General features: G+C 36.8%; 1 long non-coding RNA gene, 1 other non-coding gene and 1 pseudogene across 3 annotated transcripts in view; 1 reads left to right on the plus strand and 2 right to left on the minus strand.

Moving 5' to 3' along the window:
* Positions 1-20,982, plus strand: part of LOC148680587 (uncharacterized) — a 232,162-nt pseudogene that overhangs the window by 19,372 nt on the left and 191,808 nt on the right. The window contains exon 2 of the transcript XR_015942576.1: positions 19,832-20,240. The product of XR_015942576.1 is annotated as an uncharacterized LOC148680587 (transcript). The remainder of the gene's footprint in view (positions 1-19,831; positions 20,241-20,982) is intronic.
* Positions 6,156-6,229, minus strand: trnat-agu (transfer RNA threonine (anticodon AGU)). The gene has a single exon. It is a non-coding gene; the product is annotated as a tRNA-Thr (tRNA).
* Positions 8,742-12,474, minus strand: LOC148680590 (uncharacterized). The gene is made up of 2 exons (XR_015943035.1): positions 11,754-12,474; positions 8,742-10,720 (listed from the first exon to the last, which is right to left on the minus strand). It is a non-coding gene; the product is annotated as an uncharacterized LOC148680590 (long non-coding RNA).

Below are 20,982 nucleotides of genomic sequence, written 5' to 3' on the forward strand. Positions count from 1 at the left end.
AAAAAAGGCACTCCAGAATATGACCCCCTCCATCGTCTCAAGCCTCTTTACATTACCATGAAAGAGGCCTGCAAGTCAATGTGGTAGCCAAAGAAGCATGTTTCCATCGATGAAAGAATGGTGGCCACGAAAGCCAAAATTGCACTTAGGCAATACATGAAGGCAAAGCCAATCAAGTGGGGTGTGAAGCTGTTTGTGCTTGCTGACTCCAGCAATGGGTACACCAGTGACTTCAACATCTACACTGGGAAAAGTCGCTTCATGTCAGGTCAGGGTCTCTCGTATGATGTAGTAAGCAGCCTCATGGATCCATCATACTTAGGGAGGGGCTATCACTTGTATGTGGACAACTTTTATACAAGCCCAAAACTTTTTAGGGACTTGTATGCTAGTGGTTTTGTTGCCTGTGGTACTTTCAGGGACTCCTGCAGAAATGTTCCCCAAACAAAGCAGAATGCACTCACCTCCCAGAGCCCCAGGGGTTCAATTCGATGGATCAGACAGCAAGAACTATTGTTTGTAAAATGGATGGACACAAGGGAGGTGTCAGTGTGTTCAACCATCCACAATGCCTTTGATGGTGACACTGTGAGCAGGAATGTGCTCAACAAAGACACTGGGAGATGGCAGGCAAAGAACATCACGTCACCTCGCTGTGTGGTGGACTACAACAAATATATGGGGGGGGGGGGGGGGGGGGGGTGGATCTGTCTGACCAGCTCCTCCAGTATTATTCTGTGCACAAGAGGTCCAACAGGTGGTACAGGACACTACTGTACCACTTCATAGATATAGCAACTACCAACAGCTATATACTTCACAAGGAGATGTGCCTGTCATCTCAGAGTGTGCCAATGTCTCATGGGCAGTTCATGGAGGAGTTGTCCAGAGAGCTCTGTGGAGTCCCAAAACACAGTGATGTGGCGTTAAGAGGAGCACAGTGCCTACCTGTATCTCTGGCATTTCTGAATGAAGATGAAGACAGCCAGTGGGAGAGAAGCCGGACACCAGACTCTGCAACAAAGGGGCGGCAGTACTGCAAGCTGTGCAAGAAGCGCACAATCTGGAAGTGTGCACGGTGCGATGTAGCACCATGTCTTGTTGCCCACAGAAACTGTTTTGGTCAGTGGCATAGCAACAGAGGGTCACAAGCCTGTACATAAAGCTTCAGGAAGCTCCAATTTGGTTATATAAATATGTATATAGTTTTTACAGACAATTTGCTTGTTCTTTTTCTTTGAGTCTTATTTTTTATTTGTTTATTGTTGAAGACATTGTTGTTTATAATAACCTGAAAATAAATTTCTTATAAAGAGGTCAAACTATGTATATACTTCTATGTACATCTACTTTGTCAGTAAATAGAATGAGAATAGAAATAGAATTTATCAATGAAAAACGACTTAGAATAACATTCAAATAAATTGATATAACTTGCTCAAGAAGTGTTGGATGTAGACAAAATCTATGTTGTAAGCTTAAAACATCCTAATATACCTTTCTAAAGAAAAAAAAATCAAACTTCAGGAGGGTTTGTTTGCAATAACTAAAAAATAAAAAAGTTTTTTTTTTATTCCACAAAAATGTATTTATGTTTGTCTGTTTTTAAAAAAACAAAAAAGAAAATTATAAATGTAAAAGATATTGACTCAAACTTCATGTTCTCCTGTTTAAAATGATGTATGACACTTGATGCTGACTGCTAAAATAAGTAAGAAAAACACAAAAAACAGGTCATTTGGGCATCTAGTTTGTCAATAAATAGAATGCACCAGTTTTTCAATGAAAAACGCCTTAGAATAACATTCAAATAAATTGCTATAACTTGCTCAGGAAGTGTTGTGTATAGACAGAATTTATGTTGGAAGCTTAAAACATCCTAATATAACTTTCTAAAAAAAAAAAAAAACTTCAGGAGGGTTTGTTTGCAATAACTGATTTTTTAAATTAATATTATTTAGTTTTTCATAAATTAAAAAAAAATCCATTAAGTTTGTCTGTTTTTAGAAAAACAAAAAATAAAAAATAAATAAATAAACTAAAATGATACAGATTGAAATTTCAGGTTCTCCTGTTTAAAATGATATATGACATTTGAGGCTGACTAGTAAAATTAGAATAAGGCAGCTAAAATAAAAAATAAAAATACAGGCCAGTGACATGACCACAAAATACCTCTAGGTCTTTAAGGGTTAACTATGTATATATATATATATATATATATATATATATATATATATATATATATATATATATATATATATATATATATATATATAGTTTATAGTTACTAATACAATAAATGAAGTTATACATATTAATAAAACTTATGCAATCTACATCCTCGAAATAAAAGTACAAAGACTGCCACCTGGTGGTGCAAAGAGAAAATGTATTGACATGAACTTTTTAAATTACTTTAGTACAAATTGTGTATAATAGAAATGCACAATATGTGACTTTTTTTAAAAGCAATAATACATTTATGCAGTCATGAACATGTTTTGACAGTTAATATGCCAGTGATTTGATGCTTCACAAAAGTTGCAGACGCCTTATCAATATTAAAATGCTTTTGTAAACAACCAGTTTTTCTTTACACTGATTAAAAAATACTACTATAATACAAGAAAATCTTCTCTAAATGTAGAACTAAATACACTGATATGCATTAAAATACATAATGAATACTCTTGTCTTGACACATGAAAGTGTAAAGCCTGCAGCTCACAACAAATGTGGAAGGTTATTGCGTTTCAAATTTAACAAACCGTTTACTGCTAGTTTGATGTAATTTTGCTCACATGGATAATTGAATACTAATCAGATGATGTCAATACGCTGATGTGCCGTCAGCCAATCATGGCATTGCTGATCATGATTTCGAGGATCGAAAGATCTGTCCTTCACAACACATGCAGCGATCTCAGATCAGTTCATCCAGACATTCTAATCTGATTCGCGAACTTGTTTGAAGAACCAAATTAGCGAGAGATCAGTTATCGAGATGAAAAGATCCAGGATCTGCCAAATCATCTTAGATCATTTAAGCGAGGTACGAAGAACGGACCCCAGATAGTGTCACCACATAAATCATTCCTTGCATAGTGGCTTGCTGTTCTACGAGTATGATTCTCAATCATGCCGTGAGAAATCCCAGGTTCAAATTTTGGTTGAGCCCTTACAGTTGTCCGCTGTTTTGTAAAGGCGTTGTGGCTTACACAGAGGCCTTTTTCTGAGAATGCTGGTTTGTCAGCAGATAGTTTTGCCATGTACGGTGGCTATATTGCAGTGGCTTGTTGGTCTAGGGATATGATTCTCGCTTAAGGTGTGAGAGCTCGCAGGTTCAAATCCTGGATGAACCCTTCCAGAAGTCCAGAGTCCAAATGAAGCAAAAGCCCTGCTTCAATGCTTCAGCTTTTTGAGGTATATTCTGACTCAATTGTTAAATGAGGATTTCTGACTTGTTACCTTGCATGGCAAATCCAGTCTAAAAAAGCATCAACTGCTATAGCTTGGAGAAGGGGTATACGTGTGTGTGGATTTCCGTCATACACTTTACATCTCCAGGGAGAAAAAAAAATCCTCAATAGGTTTGAGGAATGGAGAATATGGAGAGGGAGATGAACAACTAAAAAAAATGAGTTGGCCGAGAACCAGTTATGAACCAGATGAGCTCTGATTTCTAAATTGCAATTCTGTGTTACAGGTGTTTACTCATGTGATGAGTTAGTATGCAAAGTAAGACAACTGACTTTAGAATTGTGAATGACTGTGTTCCTTGTGAAAACAAAACATTTTCTGCATGAAAACTGTGCAAAATGCAGAGAATTATCTGTAGTGTTTTAAAAAAGGGTGTTTTAAACCTGCAATTTGAATGTAAAGCAGGAATTGTGCTTGTAGTTTAGCAGAGTTGGTTCAGGGGGTTGGTGCATGTTACATGTTGTAGTCATTGTGTCTGAAGTACAATTAATTGTGTGTAAACAATTGGAAAAACCTGTAAGGTTTTGAGTTTTTTTAAGAAACAAACTGCTAAACAGCTCGCTGCGTAAACACTTGTAACTCTTAAGAAGAAGCAATTCTGGCACCTGTACATTTGGCACTACATGAACCCAGGATGTCTTGTTTACTAAACAGGCACTTTGACCAACTAAGCGACAGCGCTAACGCTGAAAAGGGAAAGATGATTTTGCACAAAGAAACTAAAAAAAGACAGCAAGTCTTAAAATGGCAACCAAAAGAGGTTGTTTAACTGTAAGAGACATTTGCCCGATAACAAAAATCGATGAAGAAAAAACAATTAAACACAAAAACCAGCATGTCAGGATGCAGAAAATGCTGACAAGATGGAAAGAAAATGGAAATCTGGACAAACATCGGCCATTGAAAGATTTTCAGATCAGAAAGCCACTCTCACATAATCTAAAGGAAAGGTGCATTTTGGATTTGAACCTAGCACCTGCTGTTCCCAAGACAGGTGCTCTGGCCAACTTAGTCTTAACACTAAAAGAAAAAACCAAAACGCAGTTTCATCTAAGACAGTGGGGGGGAGCAAAATTTACTATGCTTTCTACTCAGTTACTTTGCACATGCATAAAGAGGGTTTTGTACGACAAACCCAAAAGGCTTGATCTCAACAATAGGTGGCAGTCACTTTTCCCCAAAACCACAGGTTGCCTTCGAGCCTTTTTTTAAGCCCACTCTGCCCTGCACCGCTTTCCAATCTCCCTTATTTAAAACAGCTCAATTAAGTCATCAGCTTCATTGTAGAGTACCCCTAGTATCTGAGCCTGCACTGCGCAATGAAAGAAAAAAAGCAAAACTGGATGGACAGATGCCTATAATGATGGAAACACACCACTCCTAAGTCAGTGAAGAAAATGGATAATGCTTGCGACTCAAACCCACAACCTTTTAATGACTCAGCTCACAGCCTAGAAGTCCACTGCGCTATCCATTGCGCCACAAAGCCTAAGTACTCTCTGACCCATAAAAGAACAGCTCACTGCAAACAAGTCACTGCTGGGATTCAAACCCACGATCTCCGGTTTACTAGACAGGCACTTTGACCAACTAAGCCACAACGACAGACAAGGACTATTTGTTTTGCCCCTGTCTTACAACAGTAGCGCTGCACGTGTGAATGTCTCGACTTGAAATATTAAAGTCCAATTGGTTACACATTACCCCACCATGCAATATAAAGCCATTGTCCAAAGCCCTCTTCAACGAGCAGCGTTCTTAAGGATTTGAGTTTTGTTAAGAAACAGACTGTCAGTGTGTTCCTTGTGAAAACAAAAGATTTTTTGCATGAAAATTGTGTAATATGCAGAAAATTGTGTGTAGTGTTTTGAAAAAAGTGTGTTGTAAACCTGCAATTTGAGTGTAAAGCAGGAATTGTGCTTGTAGTTTAGCAGAATTGGTTCAGGGGGTTGGTGCATCAGTTACACATGTTGTAGAAATTGTGTCTGTAGTACAAGTAATTGTGTGTAAACAACTAAGAAAAAACTGTAAGTCATCAGCTTCATTGTAGAGTACCCCTAGTATCTAAGCCTGCACTGAGCAATGAAGGAAAGAAGCAAAACTGGATGTACAGATGCGTAAAATGATGGAAACTCACCACACCTGAGTCAAGTGAAGAAAAGGGGCAAAACTTGCGACTCTGGTGGGACTCGAACCCACAACCTTTGCATGACTCAGCTCACAGCCTAGAAGTCAGACACTATTGATTGCACCGGAGAGCTTGAGTGCTCCAGCACTGTTCCACAGAAAGCACTTTTTGGTACTCTCTGGCCTATAAAAGCCAATCGCACTACGGACTAGGCACTGCTGGGGTTCAAACCCAGAATCTTCTGTTTACGAGAGAAGCACTTTGACCAACTAAGCCACAGCGTCAGACAGGAGCTAATTGTTTAATCAAAAAAAGAAAAAAACAACTTACAGCGGTAGCGCTGCATGTGTGTCTGGACTTGAAATATTAAAGTCCAATTGGTTAGGCATTACCACACCATGCTTTATAAAGACATTGTCCAAAGCCCTCTTGAACGAGCAGCGTTCTTAAGGATTTGAGTTGTGTTAAGTACCACACTGCTAAACAGCTTGCTGCGTAAACACTTGTAAATCTTGAGAAGAAGCAACTCTGGAAACTGTACATTAGGCACTGCTGGGATTTGAACCCAGGATCTCCTGTTTACTAGACAGGCGCTTTGACCAACTAAGCCACAGTACCAATGCTGAAAACAGGGCTAGACGTTTTTGCACAAAGAGACTAAAAAAAGACAGCCAGTCTTAAAATAGCAACCAAAGAGGTTGCTATTTATTGATTAGCAAACCATGTTATGCCATACCTTTTAACACTGGGATGTAAAAATATGGGACAACAATTAGCTTTAAAAAGAAGACATAGCAAACATTAGAAAATATTAACAATAACACAAAATATTTTGCCTAATAAAACCAATGGCCTATACAGAAAATAAATCAAGTTATAAAATCCCATTCACTTTTTACTGAATTTAAATATTGATTAGCATTACTACAGTTATTTAGTGAAGAGCAGCAATCTCTTATTTTGTTTTTTGATAACAGAGGTGTCACTGCAATGCCGAGTTCAGACTGCGTGATTTTAGCCCCGATTTTGGCTCGCCGACAGGTTTTGAGAAATCGCCGACAAATGCCTGAAATCACATGCAAATCGCCGCTCGTGCACGTGAGTGACAATCACACAGTATGAACTATCAATGACGCAATCTGAGAGAATCGCCGATGAGCCGCCGATGCCTGTGAGATATTTGGCATGCTGAATATCTGGAGCTGTCGGCGATTCAAATCATGCTGTGTGAATTGAGTTTTGACTGAAAATAACATCAGCCATCGCCTACAGCCAATGAGAGAGCAGCTTTCACTTGTGTGTGCGTGTGTGTATACCTGCTGCAGGCCAGCGTGAGGCTGGGGGAGAAGTTTAAAGCACTCTTTTTCGGTTTATTTGGACCCATGAAATGGAGGAAAAACTAGTGGAGGTTTGACAGGACTCAGGAGCAACTGTGTTTGTTTGATGTTTCATACAGAAAGAAATTAGTTTATTATCAACGTTGAGGAGAAATGGCTAATTCCCTTTAAACCCAGGTGAGCAAACATGTACATGCTCTACCCTATTAAAGGCTTCTTTCTCATTATGTAGTTAATAACAAAAGATATACTACGTGTTTTTGGCTGAGACGTAGTTTGGACGAAGTTGTCAGCGATTCTTCCTATAGTAAAGTCATGCAATGTGAATGTCCCAGTCGCCGATCCATCTTGCAGTGTAAACAAAGCAGCGACGAAACACTAGCCCAGATAGTCAAGCAGTGTGAAAACATCTGTGACACGACTACTTTGAAAATTATGCAGTCTGAACTCGGCATAAGAATGCACAGATCTATAGGCTAATGAAAGCATTCGATTAGTTTAGTAACTGTTTGTGCTCATTTAAGAAAAAAAATGTTGTGTTTTTAAAAATAATACAAGCAGAACAAACATGTTTACATATTATTAAATGTATGTGTCTGTTTAAACACACATAAATCCCCAAAGTATGCTAAACTTTTGCTCATCTTTAAATTGCGTGTACAGAAGCGGATCTGGGAACAGTATATCATACAGAGCACGTCCAGTAGTCAGACTGCATGCATACACTGATTCAGGGGTTGCGTCGATCGACGCACAGCTTTAACAGGAAAAAAGTGAATGCAGACATTTTTATTAACATTCTTTCAAGCCAAAATAAAGCAAAAGCACAATTCTCTTGCACAGCTCTTGCAATTTATATCACATTTAAGATCGGCTCTGTTTTGACAGTACTTTCACTATTCGTAGAAAGTTTAAACATACAGGGCAACTACGGGGAAATACTTAAACTTGATGATAGCTGGGAAAACCGGAGAGTTGACAAGTATGTGTGTAGCTAATTAATGGCGTCATCGATCACGGATACAGTAAAATAATCATCTTTGTTGTAACATTACCTCTGTCTTTGTCGTGTTTTTCCTCCTCTTCTTGTGTTTTTTTTTTTTTGCCTCCCCTGCGCACTAGACTGTTTGAGAGGGTTTGGGACGTTTTGACATATTGAGCATGTTGACCCATCAAAAAAAAAAAATGAACACCGTAGCAGGTACAGTCTAATTATTCAGAGGGGGGCGTCTTAGGCGAGTAGGTTTTATTATTATTATACTACTACTACTTAGTAGGCTATGCACTATGCAGTTAAATTAATGTGGGCTTATTCTTTTCTGAATTCATACCAGCTAGTTTTAAGTATAGTGGAAGTTACTTTTTTCTTCTTCTCCCATTTCTGGCGCCCCCCTGGCCGTACTGCGCCCGTAGCAATTGCCTATACTGCCTATGCCACGGGTCGACCCTGCTGTGATTGATAATGTGACATTAGAATTTAACAACTCATTCTTAAAGCCAAATTGCTTAATTTGTGAACTTTTTGTACTTGGGATTTAGTTGCACTGAAACATGATCTTATGTCTATTTTCTCTGTCATTTTATCCAATACATGAAACTGCCAGGCAAGTTTCTTTATACTGTAGCACATTTTATACACAATAGTAATTCAAAGTGCTTTACATAAAGAATGCAAAACTATTATTAAAATAATCACAAAAATAATCACAAAGAATTAAAAAAATGTTAACATTTTAATTTTAAATTAATTGATTCACTTAAAGAGCCCATATTATACATGAAATAGGGTCATATCTTGGTTGTAAGGGTCTCCAACAACAGTTTAATATGCATGCAAGGTCAAAAAACCCTTTCATGGTCTTATAATCTGCATTTATTTTTACCTAATTATCCCAGCGACTCCTGTATGAATCGTTCAGTGATTCATTTGTTCCCAAACCCCTCCTTAGCGCGAAGCTAATCTGCGCTGATTGGACCGATGACAGTCTGTCGCGATTGGTCGACTGCCTTCAGTCAGAGAGTGAAATGGCCAATAGCTAATCAGCAATTTAAAAAGTAATCACAGTTCATACACGCTAGATAGTGTAGGCGTGGATTTTAGCTGCCACACACACACAAACACACACACACACCTCCGGACGAGAACGCTCCCGCTTCCGCCCGCACCCGCCAGGTTTTAGCCTTAGAACACACCCCGTATTCTGCCCGCCGCGCTAAAGAGCGGGGGAGAACAAAACCGAAAATCTGTATAAACACACACACAGCACCAAGCATCTCTCTCTCTCTCTCTCTCTCATACGCGCGCGTGCGCACTAACACACAAGCACCAAGCAGACACATCTTTCTCTTTCTCAGGCAGCCCGCTCCCGTCCCAAATCAAACCCGTTACCGACCGCTCCGGCGATTTATTCGGAAATTTATTCCCGCGCCGCAGAAATCTGGCGCGGGGACAGCCGCGGGTATGCACACCTCTAACGTTACCACGGAGCTCCATAAACAAAGCAGCACGCGTCGCGTTTTTAACGTGACTTTGCACGCGATAAGAGAATATAGCCAGTTAACCTGATACAGTACACTCGGTTACAAGTAACAAAACACAACTAAATACATTTGCAAGCTAGAGTCAACGAGGCAACAACTTTAACCGCACGTACTTACACTTGAGAAATGGAAGAAACCCATCCTGATGTCCATCAGTAAGTTACTGATCCTTCCTTTAACAAACGCAGATGAAGTATTCTTTGTAGCATGTAGCTTCCAGAAGTTTCCAGTAGTTTCCAACTGCTTGGCTATAATGCTGAGGTTTCATCTTTGGGTAGAGACTCAATATATCCATCTGCAATGTGACTTCAATCGACCGGCATGTTTGTGTGCGTGTGTTTGTGGGTGTGTGTGTGTGTGTGTGTGTCTGGGTTACTGCGTCAGAGGGCGGGGCCTCAGGTTTGAAATCTCCCGGGTTTGCGCGTGCACGTGAAAAACTTTGTTTCGTTCGTACGTCATGGCGAAACACCTAATGAGTCGGTATCAAGGCGACTCGTTTGAAGCACTATGAATCGACTCTTTTATAGATGAATCAACAGTTTTAAACACTGTATTCTTACAGATTTAAGCCTTAGCTGGATACTTCACTTCACTTAGAGCTGTGTTACACACTACATGGAGGGGAATTTTCAAAAACCCATAATATGGGCTCTTTAACAACAGAATAGAAATTGATTATACAAAAATACAGTGGGGTTAGTTTGGACGTAGCACAGTGCTCATTAAGCAAATACACCGCTAGACAAAACGCTTATTGTGGTCCTCAATGTAAAGTTAACATTATGCCAAGTCTTCACAAATGAAACAACACATGGGAAACGGCTTTAGCTTAAGTAGCTAATACTTAATTATACCTAATACTAATACTTAATAACTAAGTAACTAGCAGATTTACGCCTGTTCTTCTAATATGATTTTGCTATTTAGAGTTTGCAAATAACACTTTTTATGAAATTATGTTATTAAGGGGAAAGTCCGTATGTGCGAATATAAAACCAACTTTACTTCTATAAAAACAAGGAAGAAATGTATCAATAATTCATGATGACTGCAACAGTAAGTGGAAAAAATGTAAAGAAAAAAAACTTTTGCTAAATTATGTTCCTGCTTTTGGAAATATTATTTTTACCCTTTATACAACGTAGTACTATTTTATTCTCAGTAACCGAGGGTTATTGTTTGAATAAAGTAACAGAAAAGTGTGTAATAAGTGTTTTAATGAAACGTTTTACTCAATTTCTTTTTGTTAATTAAAAGCTGCGCACAATTTTGCCCCAGCCTATGTCAGTGAAGTGAACTTATTAGACTTTATTTAGCTTGTAGACCGTTAAGATCACCAGTTGATGACCAGTTTTTGTCTGTCCCTCGGTCTCGCTGCAAATCAAAAGGTGATAGAGCTTTCTGTGATAGAGTTGGTTTTATATTCACACATTCATTCATTTAGAAGTCTCTGTATTGTTTACCATGTTACTTTGACTATTAGATTGGAATGAGCATGCAAGTGTGGCTTGAAAACAACATTGACACTGTTTATTTGATTGTGAACAATGTTGTACTTTGATAGTCATTTGCTGCTAATATGATTTTACTATTTAGAGTTTGCAAATAATACTTTTATAAAAAAATAATATTATTAAGGGGAAAGTCAGAATGTGCGATTATAAAACCAGCTTTACCTCTATGGCTCTGGAACAGTCTCCCTTTGAACATCGGGATTGCTACATGAATGGATGCTTTTAAATCTGACTTAAAGACTTATTTTTACTCTCTTTCCTTTGAGTGACAAATGCATGTTATTTTTTATTTGTATTTTAGTATTACTTTTAAACATACATTTTTTTGTATTTTTAATACTAGTTTTTTAGTTTTATTGTGTAGTTTATTTTATTGTAAAGTACTTTGGATCAACCACGGTTGTGTAAAATTGTGCTCTATAAATAAAGTTTGCCCTGCCTAGAGTGGCAAAAAAGCTAAACAAAAGACTTTTATTTTGGCGTGACGTGACGTCATCAGGCGGCGCCGCTACAGCGCGGTGATTCAACTGGAGAAAGGTTTGCTTTAAAAGTTTTACAGATATAACCCGATTTAAAGTTAAAGTTCTAAAGTTTTAGGGTTTTATACGATGCTAAATTATGTTCCTGCTGTTGGAAATATTATTTTAACCCTTTATACAACGTAGTACTATTTTATTCTCAGTAATCGAGGGCTATTGTTTGACTAAAGTAACAGAAAAATGTGATTAGTGTTTTAATGAAACGTTTTACCTGATTTATTTTTGTTAATTACTCTGATTAAAATAAACTGTTGAAGCAAGTGTTGAAGAGAAGTTATTTTATTTCTGTTTATTGTTTTATAAATTTTAAACAGGACATTTATATTGTTTTGTTCATTTTAAACAGGATAAAGTGTCCAAACCCAGAGAAAAACTCCTGCTGAAGTGACTGATCTCCACACTGTTATAAAGATGGCGTTTATTAAAGAGGAGAGTGAAGATTGAAGAAACATTCACAGTCAAACAGGAAGATCTGCAGGAACAAACAGGTTGGTTTTCATTTTCAAAGACCAACTCAGTCATCTGATCCTCATTCAGATATATTTTAACAAGAATACTAAATTAATCCATTTTGCAACCCTGAGTGTGCTGCCTAGTTCTCCTAAATGCACATAAGCACTCATTGAAAGACAGAAATTAGTTTCTTTCTTGTTACTTGTTCTCATGTCTTTTGTCATTTATTTATGTATTATTAGTGTCATATTTTTTGTACCTCCTTAGGTTATTGCTTCTCTTGTTCTCCTGCTGTTTGTGAAGCGTCCTTGAGCACCGGCGCTTTATAAAATAAATTTAAAAAGTTAAACTGAGCTGATGATATTTGACCTACAGTATTCTCCTAGTCGATATCAGCTATTACAGTGATAGTGTTGACTTAGTACTTTCCATTTGCACACGTCACGTTGATCACAATAGACCTTTTTCACAGCGGAATTGAACACCGGAAGCGCCCTTCGAAGCAGTGTATCGATATTTTCGGGTTCGCTAGGAGTCGCAGAGACATGACAGCCTCGGGACAGCGGATGACTTTCTCACGGTCAACTTTGCCATAATTTGGACAGGAAGATGTTGTTCGGTGAATGTGTAAAACAGCATTTAAAAGATGATACCGATTTGCAGAGTTTGTGCAGAAAACGTGTCTTACACAGCGTTTGCAACGTCAGGTTCCAGTAAAGTGCACAGCCAACAGCATAAAATCTGCTCATTCAAGCCATTCGTAAACTAGATTAACCTGGCTATTTAACATCCAGCAGGATGAGTTTTATGTCAGTAGTCCCATCTGTAAACTGTGCTAACCCCTTCCTTCCTTTTTATTCAGGGTCAGATATAGTGAATGGCGAGTTGCTATCGGTTAATACATTACAGGTTGTTTAATGCTCGTGAGGTTTTCTCAAGTCTGGAAACACGTTAGCTCTTACTCGTGGATAATATTCATTTTTATTATTTATTTAAAGAACAGCAAATAACATTTTACAATACAAAAATGTACATACCAGGGGGTAATTATAAATAAAATACAAATATACAAAATTTAATATAATATGTAATAATAAAATACATGGTAGAGTTCACACATTTTAAAGTGGGTCGAGTTGATACTGGTATTATGCAAGCATATTTCAGTCATCAATACCTTAAAATCTGGTTTCATATTAGTAAATTTACATTTTGAATGTACAATTTTGTTAACAACATAAGCAAATTAAATAAATAAAACTATTTTCCTCTAGATTAGGATAATCAAGTAAAGCCCAAATGTACATATATCCATAATGAAAGAGGTTTTGAACACAAAATAATCGTTATTAATACATTTTGCAACTCACCCCATAAGCTGACTATGTACAATGCCAAAATAAGAGTAAAACTCTCATATTCGTTACAAAAATACAATTTACATCAATCCCACTTTTAAATTTTTGCAAACAATGTTTTGCTGGATAAAACCTGTGGATGAGTTTATAGGATATTTCTTTAATTCTATTTCTAACATGATATTTCTGTGGTAACAGCCACACTTTTCTTCAATTCACCCTTTAATAAAGACATATAATAAAATTGAATATAAGGTACAGTAATGATTTCTTTTTGGAAAAGAGTATGAATAGCTCTATCATTACTCTTGGTATTTAGTAAAAAAAAATTTGCCGACATAAGATTTAGTAATATCAAAAGACGATGCATCAGAAGGATGGTCTTATTAATACCTCTAAATAACATGAATAAATAACATCTCTGCAGGAATCGAACCAATAACAGTTGAAAAGTTGCTGGGTTATTGAGATTTTGTAATAAAGGAGTTCATTGTAAGAAAAGTATACCATCTTTATTATATAACTGACTAAACAAATAATTTTGCTGTCAAACCAATTAAAAAAAAAAGATTTGCATTTGTATGAACTGTCTATTCCAAAATAACAACAATGTAGGGATAAATCATGCTTATAGATTAATGATGGTGGAAGGCAGATAGCTTAACTGGAGTTTTGTCTATATTATAATTACTCATCAAAATAAACCATAGACCATCAGTTTTTAATGAAACATAATAATCTCCGCTTTGAAGTGCATACAGCATAAGAATGTACTTCCGCATATAACTTGAAACGGCATTCAACCCCCTTTAATATTGTCATCCATGATTTTCCCTGTCCTTCGTCTTTCGGGAGATCGTGGTCATTAAAGTAAGAGTGTCGTTTTTGATTTGGAGCAGCTGGGAACGCAGCAATCACAGCGATGAGATGACCCTGCCATTCTTTCTTGCTCCGTCGCATTGAAACCGGATGTTGTGGTACACTGCTTCGCTTACCGGAACCAGGAAGTGTGAAAAAGGCCTATTCCCCTATTTTCATCAACTTCTTTATGAGTTTAAACTTGTTTCTGTAGTTGTTACTAGTTCTCACAGATAATATCTGAGTTAGAAGTACATCATTATTACAATAACTAATTACCAGGGCTATTGTGTTTAAACAGGGTTTCCGCTTCGTCATAAAATGTCTTAAGATCCAAAATCAAACACAAAATTTAAAATCTTTAGCTACAAATATCTAAAATACATATAAAAAATTATTTATTTATTATTGTTTTATATATATATATATATATATATATATATATATATATATATATATATATATATATATATATATACATATATATATAATTTATATATTTTTTTCATTAATTTTTTTATTTTTTTAATGGGGCAAATAAAAATCTTTTCCATCTATACCATTGGAAAAATTCTTTAGCTTTATCCCTTTATGGGTCTAAAATTTCATTCATAATGGTCTTAAAAATGTCATAAAAAGAAACCTGCAGAAACCCTGGTTTACAGTTTGTCAAATGATGTGGATGCCCCCAATATTAAATATGCTAAATGAAATGGACACTACAATAATTGTTATAAAACATTGTACAGTATTTTAAGCTATAAGATGTTGCTGTGGGCTGACGTGAGACAAAACAAACTAAATATAGCGGAACAATAACGTTTAGCATTGCACTGACTACAACTGGCCAACAAACTAGTATAAAAATGACTTTTGCTGTTAGAAATGGATTACAGCATGCTGATGATATGCAAACATTTGAGTGTGAAGTTCGTCAGTATTGACCAAATTCTTCATGTACCAGTAGGTGTAGCCCTTGGAATCTTTTTGCTTGAGACTTTTTTTTATAGAATTTATTTTTAGATCCTTAAAACAGGGTTATTTTGCTTAGGTATGGAACGATAACCGTTTTCAAGGTATACCACAGTACGACAGTATATGTAAGTTTTTTTTTTTACATTTTGTTATAAGTTTTTCAGGACAACAGTATCTCCAGCATAAAATATATCCAAAGATGCCATTTTAAATTGTAAAGAAATCTGTGTTTTTGAAACAAATGATTCATATGAATGATTCAGCCTGATATGTTTACTGCTCCATAATAATTTCTCCCCCGGTTTCACAAACAAGGTTTAGGGCTAGTCAAGATTAAATTGCATGTTTGAGTGGTCTCAACTCAAAATAACTTTCCGTGAGATAAAATACATCAGTGTATTTTTTTTCTCCAGGTGCACACCAGTAATATATTTTACTAAGGCCATTTTTATAAATTTGGCTTAAATAGCCTAATTTAACTAAGGACTAATCCCAGCTTAATCTAAGCCCTGTTTGTGAAACTGAGCCTCAAAGTTTCTCAAAAGAAAATATATTGTGTTCAAAGGGAAAAAGTTCTTGTTTTTTTACCCAGAGATTTAAAAGAATACATTTTAGAGCAGTAATCACAATACAGTGAAACTGTGATATTTATATCCAAGCTTATCATACCGTCAGAATCTTATACTGGCCCATGCCTAATGCTGCTTGATGTTGCAAAGTCGTATTTTCTCATTTTATTATTTTTCTTTGTATGAATAGTCATGAACACATTTGTTTGTAGAGCAAGTAGCCATTTATTATTCCAGGTCATTTCTCCAATAGGCCACTAAATTGGAGGTTCTAAAACAATAGCATATAAGATCAGGTCACTACTAGGGCCCCATTTACACTAATGCGTTTTCGCATTTTTTGCATTTTTTTTATGCGTTCGCATTTATCAAATTTGCTTAAACCATGTGTTCTTAAGTATGGCTGTATTTCACAAGGATTCTGACAAAGCAACGTGAAGCAGGCGCTGTACAAAATTTGCACTTAAGGAGGAAACACATCAAACTTAATAAATCATTTGAGCGCACATGGAATCATCTTAAAGGCAGACGAATGCAGATGTCTTGGACAGCTCGCGACATTATCTGGCACTTTCACTGAGTACATTTATATGGACACCAATACTCCCATTTTAATATGATTGATACTCTTATTAAGAGTCTACCATGTAAACAGTTGTTTTTAAAAAAAAATATTACCTTAAAGGAACACCGAGTCACGAAATGCGGAGGTTTTTCTTTCCGTTCGGTATGGGGTATCAATTTCTATTACAGCAAAAGTCTAAAGATTAAAAATCAAACGTACTAAATTAGATGTAATGCTGGAAAGCCTGGTAATGCAGCATTAATTTTTTACATTAATTATTTTATACTGAAACGTTCCTTCTAAAAGTGCTTCCTTGGTCTTATGCATATTTCTTTGCATGACTACAACAGGAAGTATAACAGCAACTGCGTTCATTTTTTAAAAACATTTTATATATATATCAAATTAATTGCATGAGTTAACCCTCTAATTTTGACAGCACTTTAAATAAACAAATGTTTTCAAAGGGCAACAAATGTTTTTAAATAGAAAGCAGCAATTTGCAGCAGTTTCGAGAGCAAATAAAAAAATCCCTCTGCTTGTGTGTGCACGGCTCTTTGTGGCCATTATTTTAAACTTATTGTGCTGACGTTAAGTACATTTTGAATGTTACAGTAAACCTCCAATGCATTAAGACTTCCTTGCAAGCTACAATTTGCAGTGAGCGTGTATTCTCTCTTGCGCACAAGCAAATATTTCAATGTATTGTGACAAATATTTAATTTAACGTTAATAGGCCTAAATAATGACTTATATTTTAAAATCTGCAGTTTCCTGTCAGCCCTCTTTCTTGCTTTGTTTCAAGCCGTACTTTTTGATTGTTTAAATTATTATATATTTGAACTTATATTTGAATCAAATGCTATGCCCTCGCTGTGAAAATTGTGGTGTCTTGTTTCAGAGCTCTTTCATTCATCGTAGTTGCCAAGGTAGCATACAACATAATCATAATGATGCATCTGTGCTCGACCTTCAGGGTTTCATGACAGTAACGTGCACGAGTAGTTATCTAGATTATTTCAGCTGAACTCAGATTAGTTACATCAAATGATCTTCAACTTACTGTTATGGAACCAATTAAAGTGTGGACATTTAGTTCGGCTCACTAAAGTCAAGTTTTTGACTTTAATTCCCGCTTTTTTAAACCACTTTTAACTGAAACAGCCCCTAGGGGTTATAAAATAATCCTAGGTGTTCATTAACAGACGTTCCACATTGGTAAACCCTGGGGTAATGCTTTTATTTGTATATTTACATTGTCACTGTTCCCGATTAGACAAAAGGCAGGTAACCTTTTTAAATGGCATTTCTGCATCTTGTCGGGTATATAAAATGTCACCATATAGACCAATTACCAACCTACGTCACACGGTTCCCCGGTTGCAAAAAACAGACAGGCTACAATGGGAAAGATGTCGTGTTTTGCGTTAGGATGCCGAATTCGAGTCCAAAAATGGAAAACTTAACTTTTACCATACACCACACACTGATTTAATACCAACTGCAGACTTCTTTGGCTAAATGGGAGCTGAATGAAGTGAGGAGCTAATTAGAAATGCTGGACTCTGCAGTTCTCATGTCATATCAGGTAAGTTCACGCTATGCTGAATCAGACACATCACTCGTTTTTGATTGATAAAATTATTTCAGCAAAAAACAGTTACATATAGTTAATTAAACTGCTGACACTGAATGCTAAGAATGAAACGTGAAAGTCACGTTTATTAAGGTAAACTTAGTTTTATATTCACACATTCATTCAGTGACAACTTGTAACAAACTCCATATATATTTTACACCGGCACTTTGAATATTCGGTCTGAAATAAGCTGCAAGTGTGACTTGAAAACAACAATAGCACAGTTTATTTGACTGTGAACAATGTTGTACTTTGATAGCCTGGCTGTTGCTAATATGATTTCGCTATTTAGAGTTTGCAAATAATATTTTTATGAAATTATATTATTAAGGAGATAGTCGAATGTGCGAATATAATACCAACTTTACCTTTATGTGTAGGTTCACATACCCTGCCGTACAGGTGAAGTTCACTGTCAGAATGAAGTCGTTTTGCGTGTTGGTGATTAATTACCCAGGCTTACCCAGCTTGTATAACGTTAGCTCTGTCTTTCCTTGTCTTTGGCTAGGCGGAATCTCGGTGTTTAGCTCTTGAATCTGGTCATCATGGAGCAATATTTATTGCACATGACCTCAAAGAACAACATTGTTGGCATCCAAAGACTTGTAGACCTTTAATTTCTCTCTTGTAAAATCACTCGGAGCTTCATTGAGATTGTATATTTCGGGCTAGATGCTTGGTCACTTCGTCTTATCCATTGGGAGGGTGCTATCGCATATGGAGCTGTCAGATGAACGCCGCTCACTATAACGTTAATTTTGCTGAATCACTGTGCTTGTCACTGGGTGACGAGCTGTTATAATATTATGTAAATAATATATATAATATGTAAGTAATATAACATATTTCTAAGACAACAACAAACTGCACCGCATCTGATGTCATTCCCTCGCTGTAAACGCTGGCGCTCCCGGTTGCTTTCTGCCGCCTACCTGCACGCGCATCCTGAATGTTTACAAACATGGTAATTGGTCTATAGGTCTTCAGGTAAGCCTCCGGACATGCACAAAGGCAAGAAAACTGAGACAGAAGTACAAATGAATGAAAACAAGTTGCAAAGTATGTCATCTTGCCATATTCTCATCACTACAGTTTAAAGCAAATGTGGCATTAAGCATTTGCATAAGTTCATTGATTCATTTTCCTTTAGCTTAATCTCTTCATTCATTAGGGGTCACCACAGGGGAATGAACCACCAACTTATCCAGCATATGTTTTAAACACCGGATGCCCTTCCAGCTGCAACCCAGTAGAGGGAAACATTTGCATAAGTTATATACAATAATGGAAACTCACAAATATAAGCTGAATTATCTGTAATTGCTATGAGCATGCAGGATTTTTCTCAATCGGGTCTTCCAAGCAAGTTAAAAATGTTGAGTGGAAGATACACATGAGGGAACACAACAGGAGTAATCTAGAGCGAGTGCATTTGATCATTTGCATTTAAAGCCACAGGCACAAAAAGAGCTTGGTTTATCTCTGACCCCCAAAATTAAATATTCTGCAAGATATATGATCTGATTTTGAGCTGAAACCCCAGACCCATTCTGGAAACATTAAAGACTTACTTTACATCCTGTAAAAAAAGGTTCATAATAGGAACCCTTTAAAGGGATAGTTAACGCAGAAATGAAAATAGCCTCACCATTTACTCTCCCTTGTGTGGCTTTAAATCTTTGAGTTTCTTGATTCTGCTGAACACAAAAGAAGATATTGTGAAAAACATGCTGGCTTACTTTGTGTTCCAGAAGAAAGGAAATATTTAAAAGACGCAGAGTAAATGGTAAGGTCATTTAAATTTTTGGGTGAAACATCCATTTCATGCTTGTCGCTTTGTGCCTTCATACTAAAGTTCTTTTTTTTTTTAAGACCTGATGGTGCTGAAAGAAGAGACTCAACAATGGAATAAAATGGAAGAGCAACACCAAGAAATAACAGCTGATGAAAAACCCACACTGACTGAAAAGACTTCATCACTCGGAAGACCTCAGAAATCCAAAACTGAGTGTAATTTCAGCAGTAAACGGTGTAGAAAGAGTTTCATTCAAAAGCTTAACCTTGGTGATCACATGAGAGTTCACATTAGGGAGAAACCTTACACCTGCGAACAGTGTGGAAAGAGTTTTGGTAAAAAAAAAAGCTTCAAAACCCACATGAGAATTCACACTGGAGAGAGGCCGTACACATGCCAACAGTGTGGAAAAAGCTTCTGTCAAGCAGGAAACTTTGCAGTGCACAAAAGAATTCACACTGGAGAGAGGCCCTACACATGCCAACAGTGTGGAAAGAGTTTTACGCAAAGTGGCAACCTTAAAGACCACATTAGAACTCACAATGGAGGAAAAAAATTTACTTGCACACAGTGTGGAAAAAGTTTTGCTCAAAAACAAAAGCATGACACCCACATGACGATCCACACTGGAGAGAAACCTTACAGATGCACAGAGTGTGGTTAAAGTTTCAAATGTAAAAGCGCACTCAATAACCACATGATAAGTCACACCGGAGAGAAGCCGTTTGCATGTGCACAGTGTGGAAAGAGCTTCACAACCAAAGCTAGCCTCAAGAACCACATGGATGGTCACTCTGGAATCATAGTGTTCATATGTGATCAGTGTGGAAAGAGTCTCACACGCAAAGACTATATTAAGCAACACATGAAGACTCACTCAAGAGAGGATCGTTTTAGATGCAGTGAGTGTGGAATGAGCTTTAAACAAAAAATAAACCTCAGTGCTCACATGAAGCTTCACAATGCAGAGCAGAGTCCTCAACATTGAGACCTTGTCCACACAAACACAAGTATATTGAAAATGGCAGCTTTTTCATGTAGTTTGGCTGTTCATTGACATGAAGTTTATTTATAAACTACTTTCGAGAGGATCACATGCTTATTATTGTTCACAACTGGTCCAGCATTAGCTAACACGATTCACCAATCAGATGATTCCTGACGCCCTATAAAGGACAAGAGATTCTTACCTCTGCTATCTTCGTTGTTATCTTTTAGACTCCCTAAA

This window comes from Danio rerio, chromosome 4 (genome assembly GCF_052040795.2).
Source record: "Danio rerio strain M-AB ecotype USA chromosome 4, GRCz13ab, whole genome shotgun sequence".
Classification (NCBI taxonomy): Eukaryota; Metazoa; Chordata; class Actinopteri; order Cypriniformes; family Danionidae; genus Danio; species Danio rerio.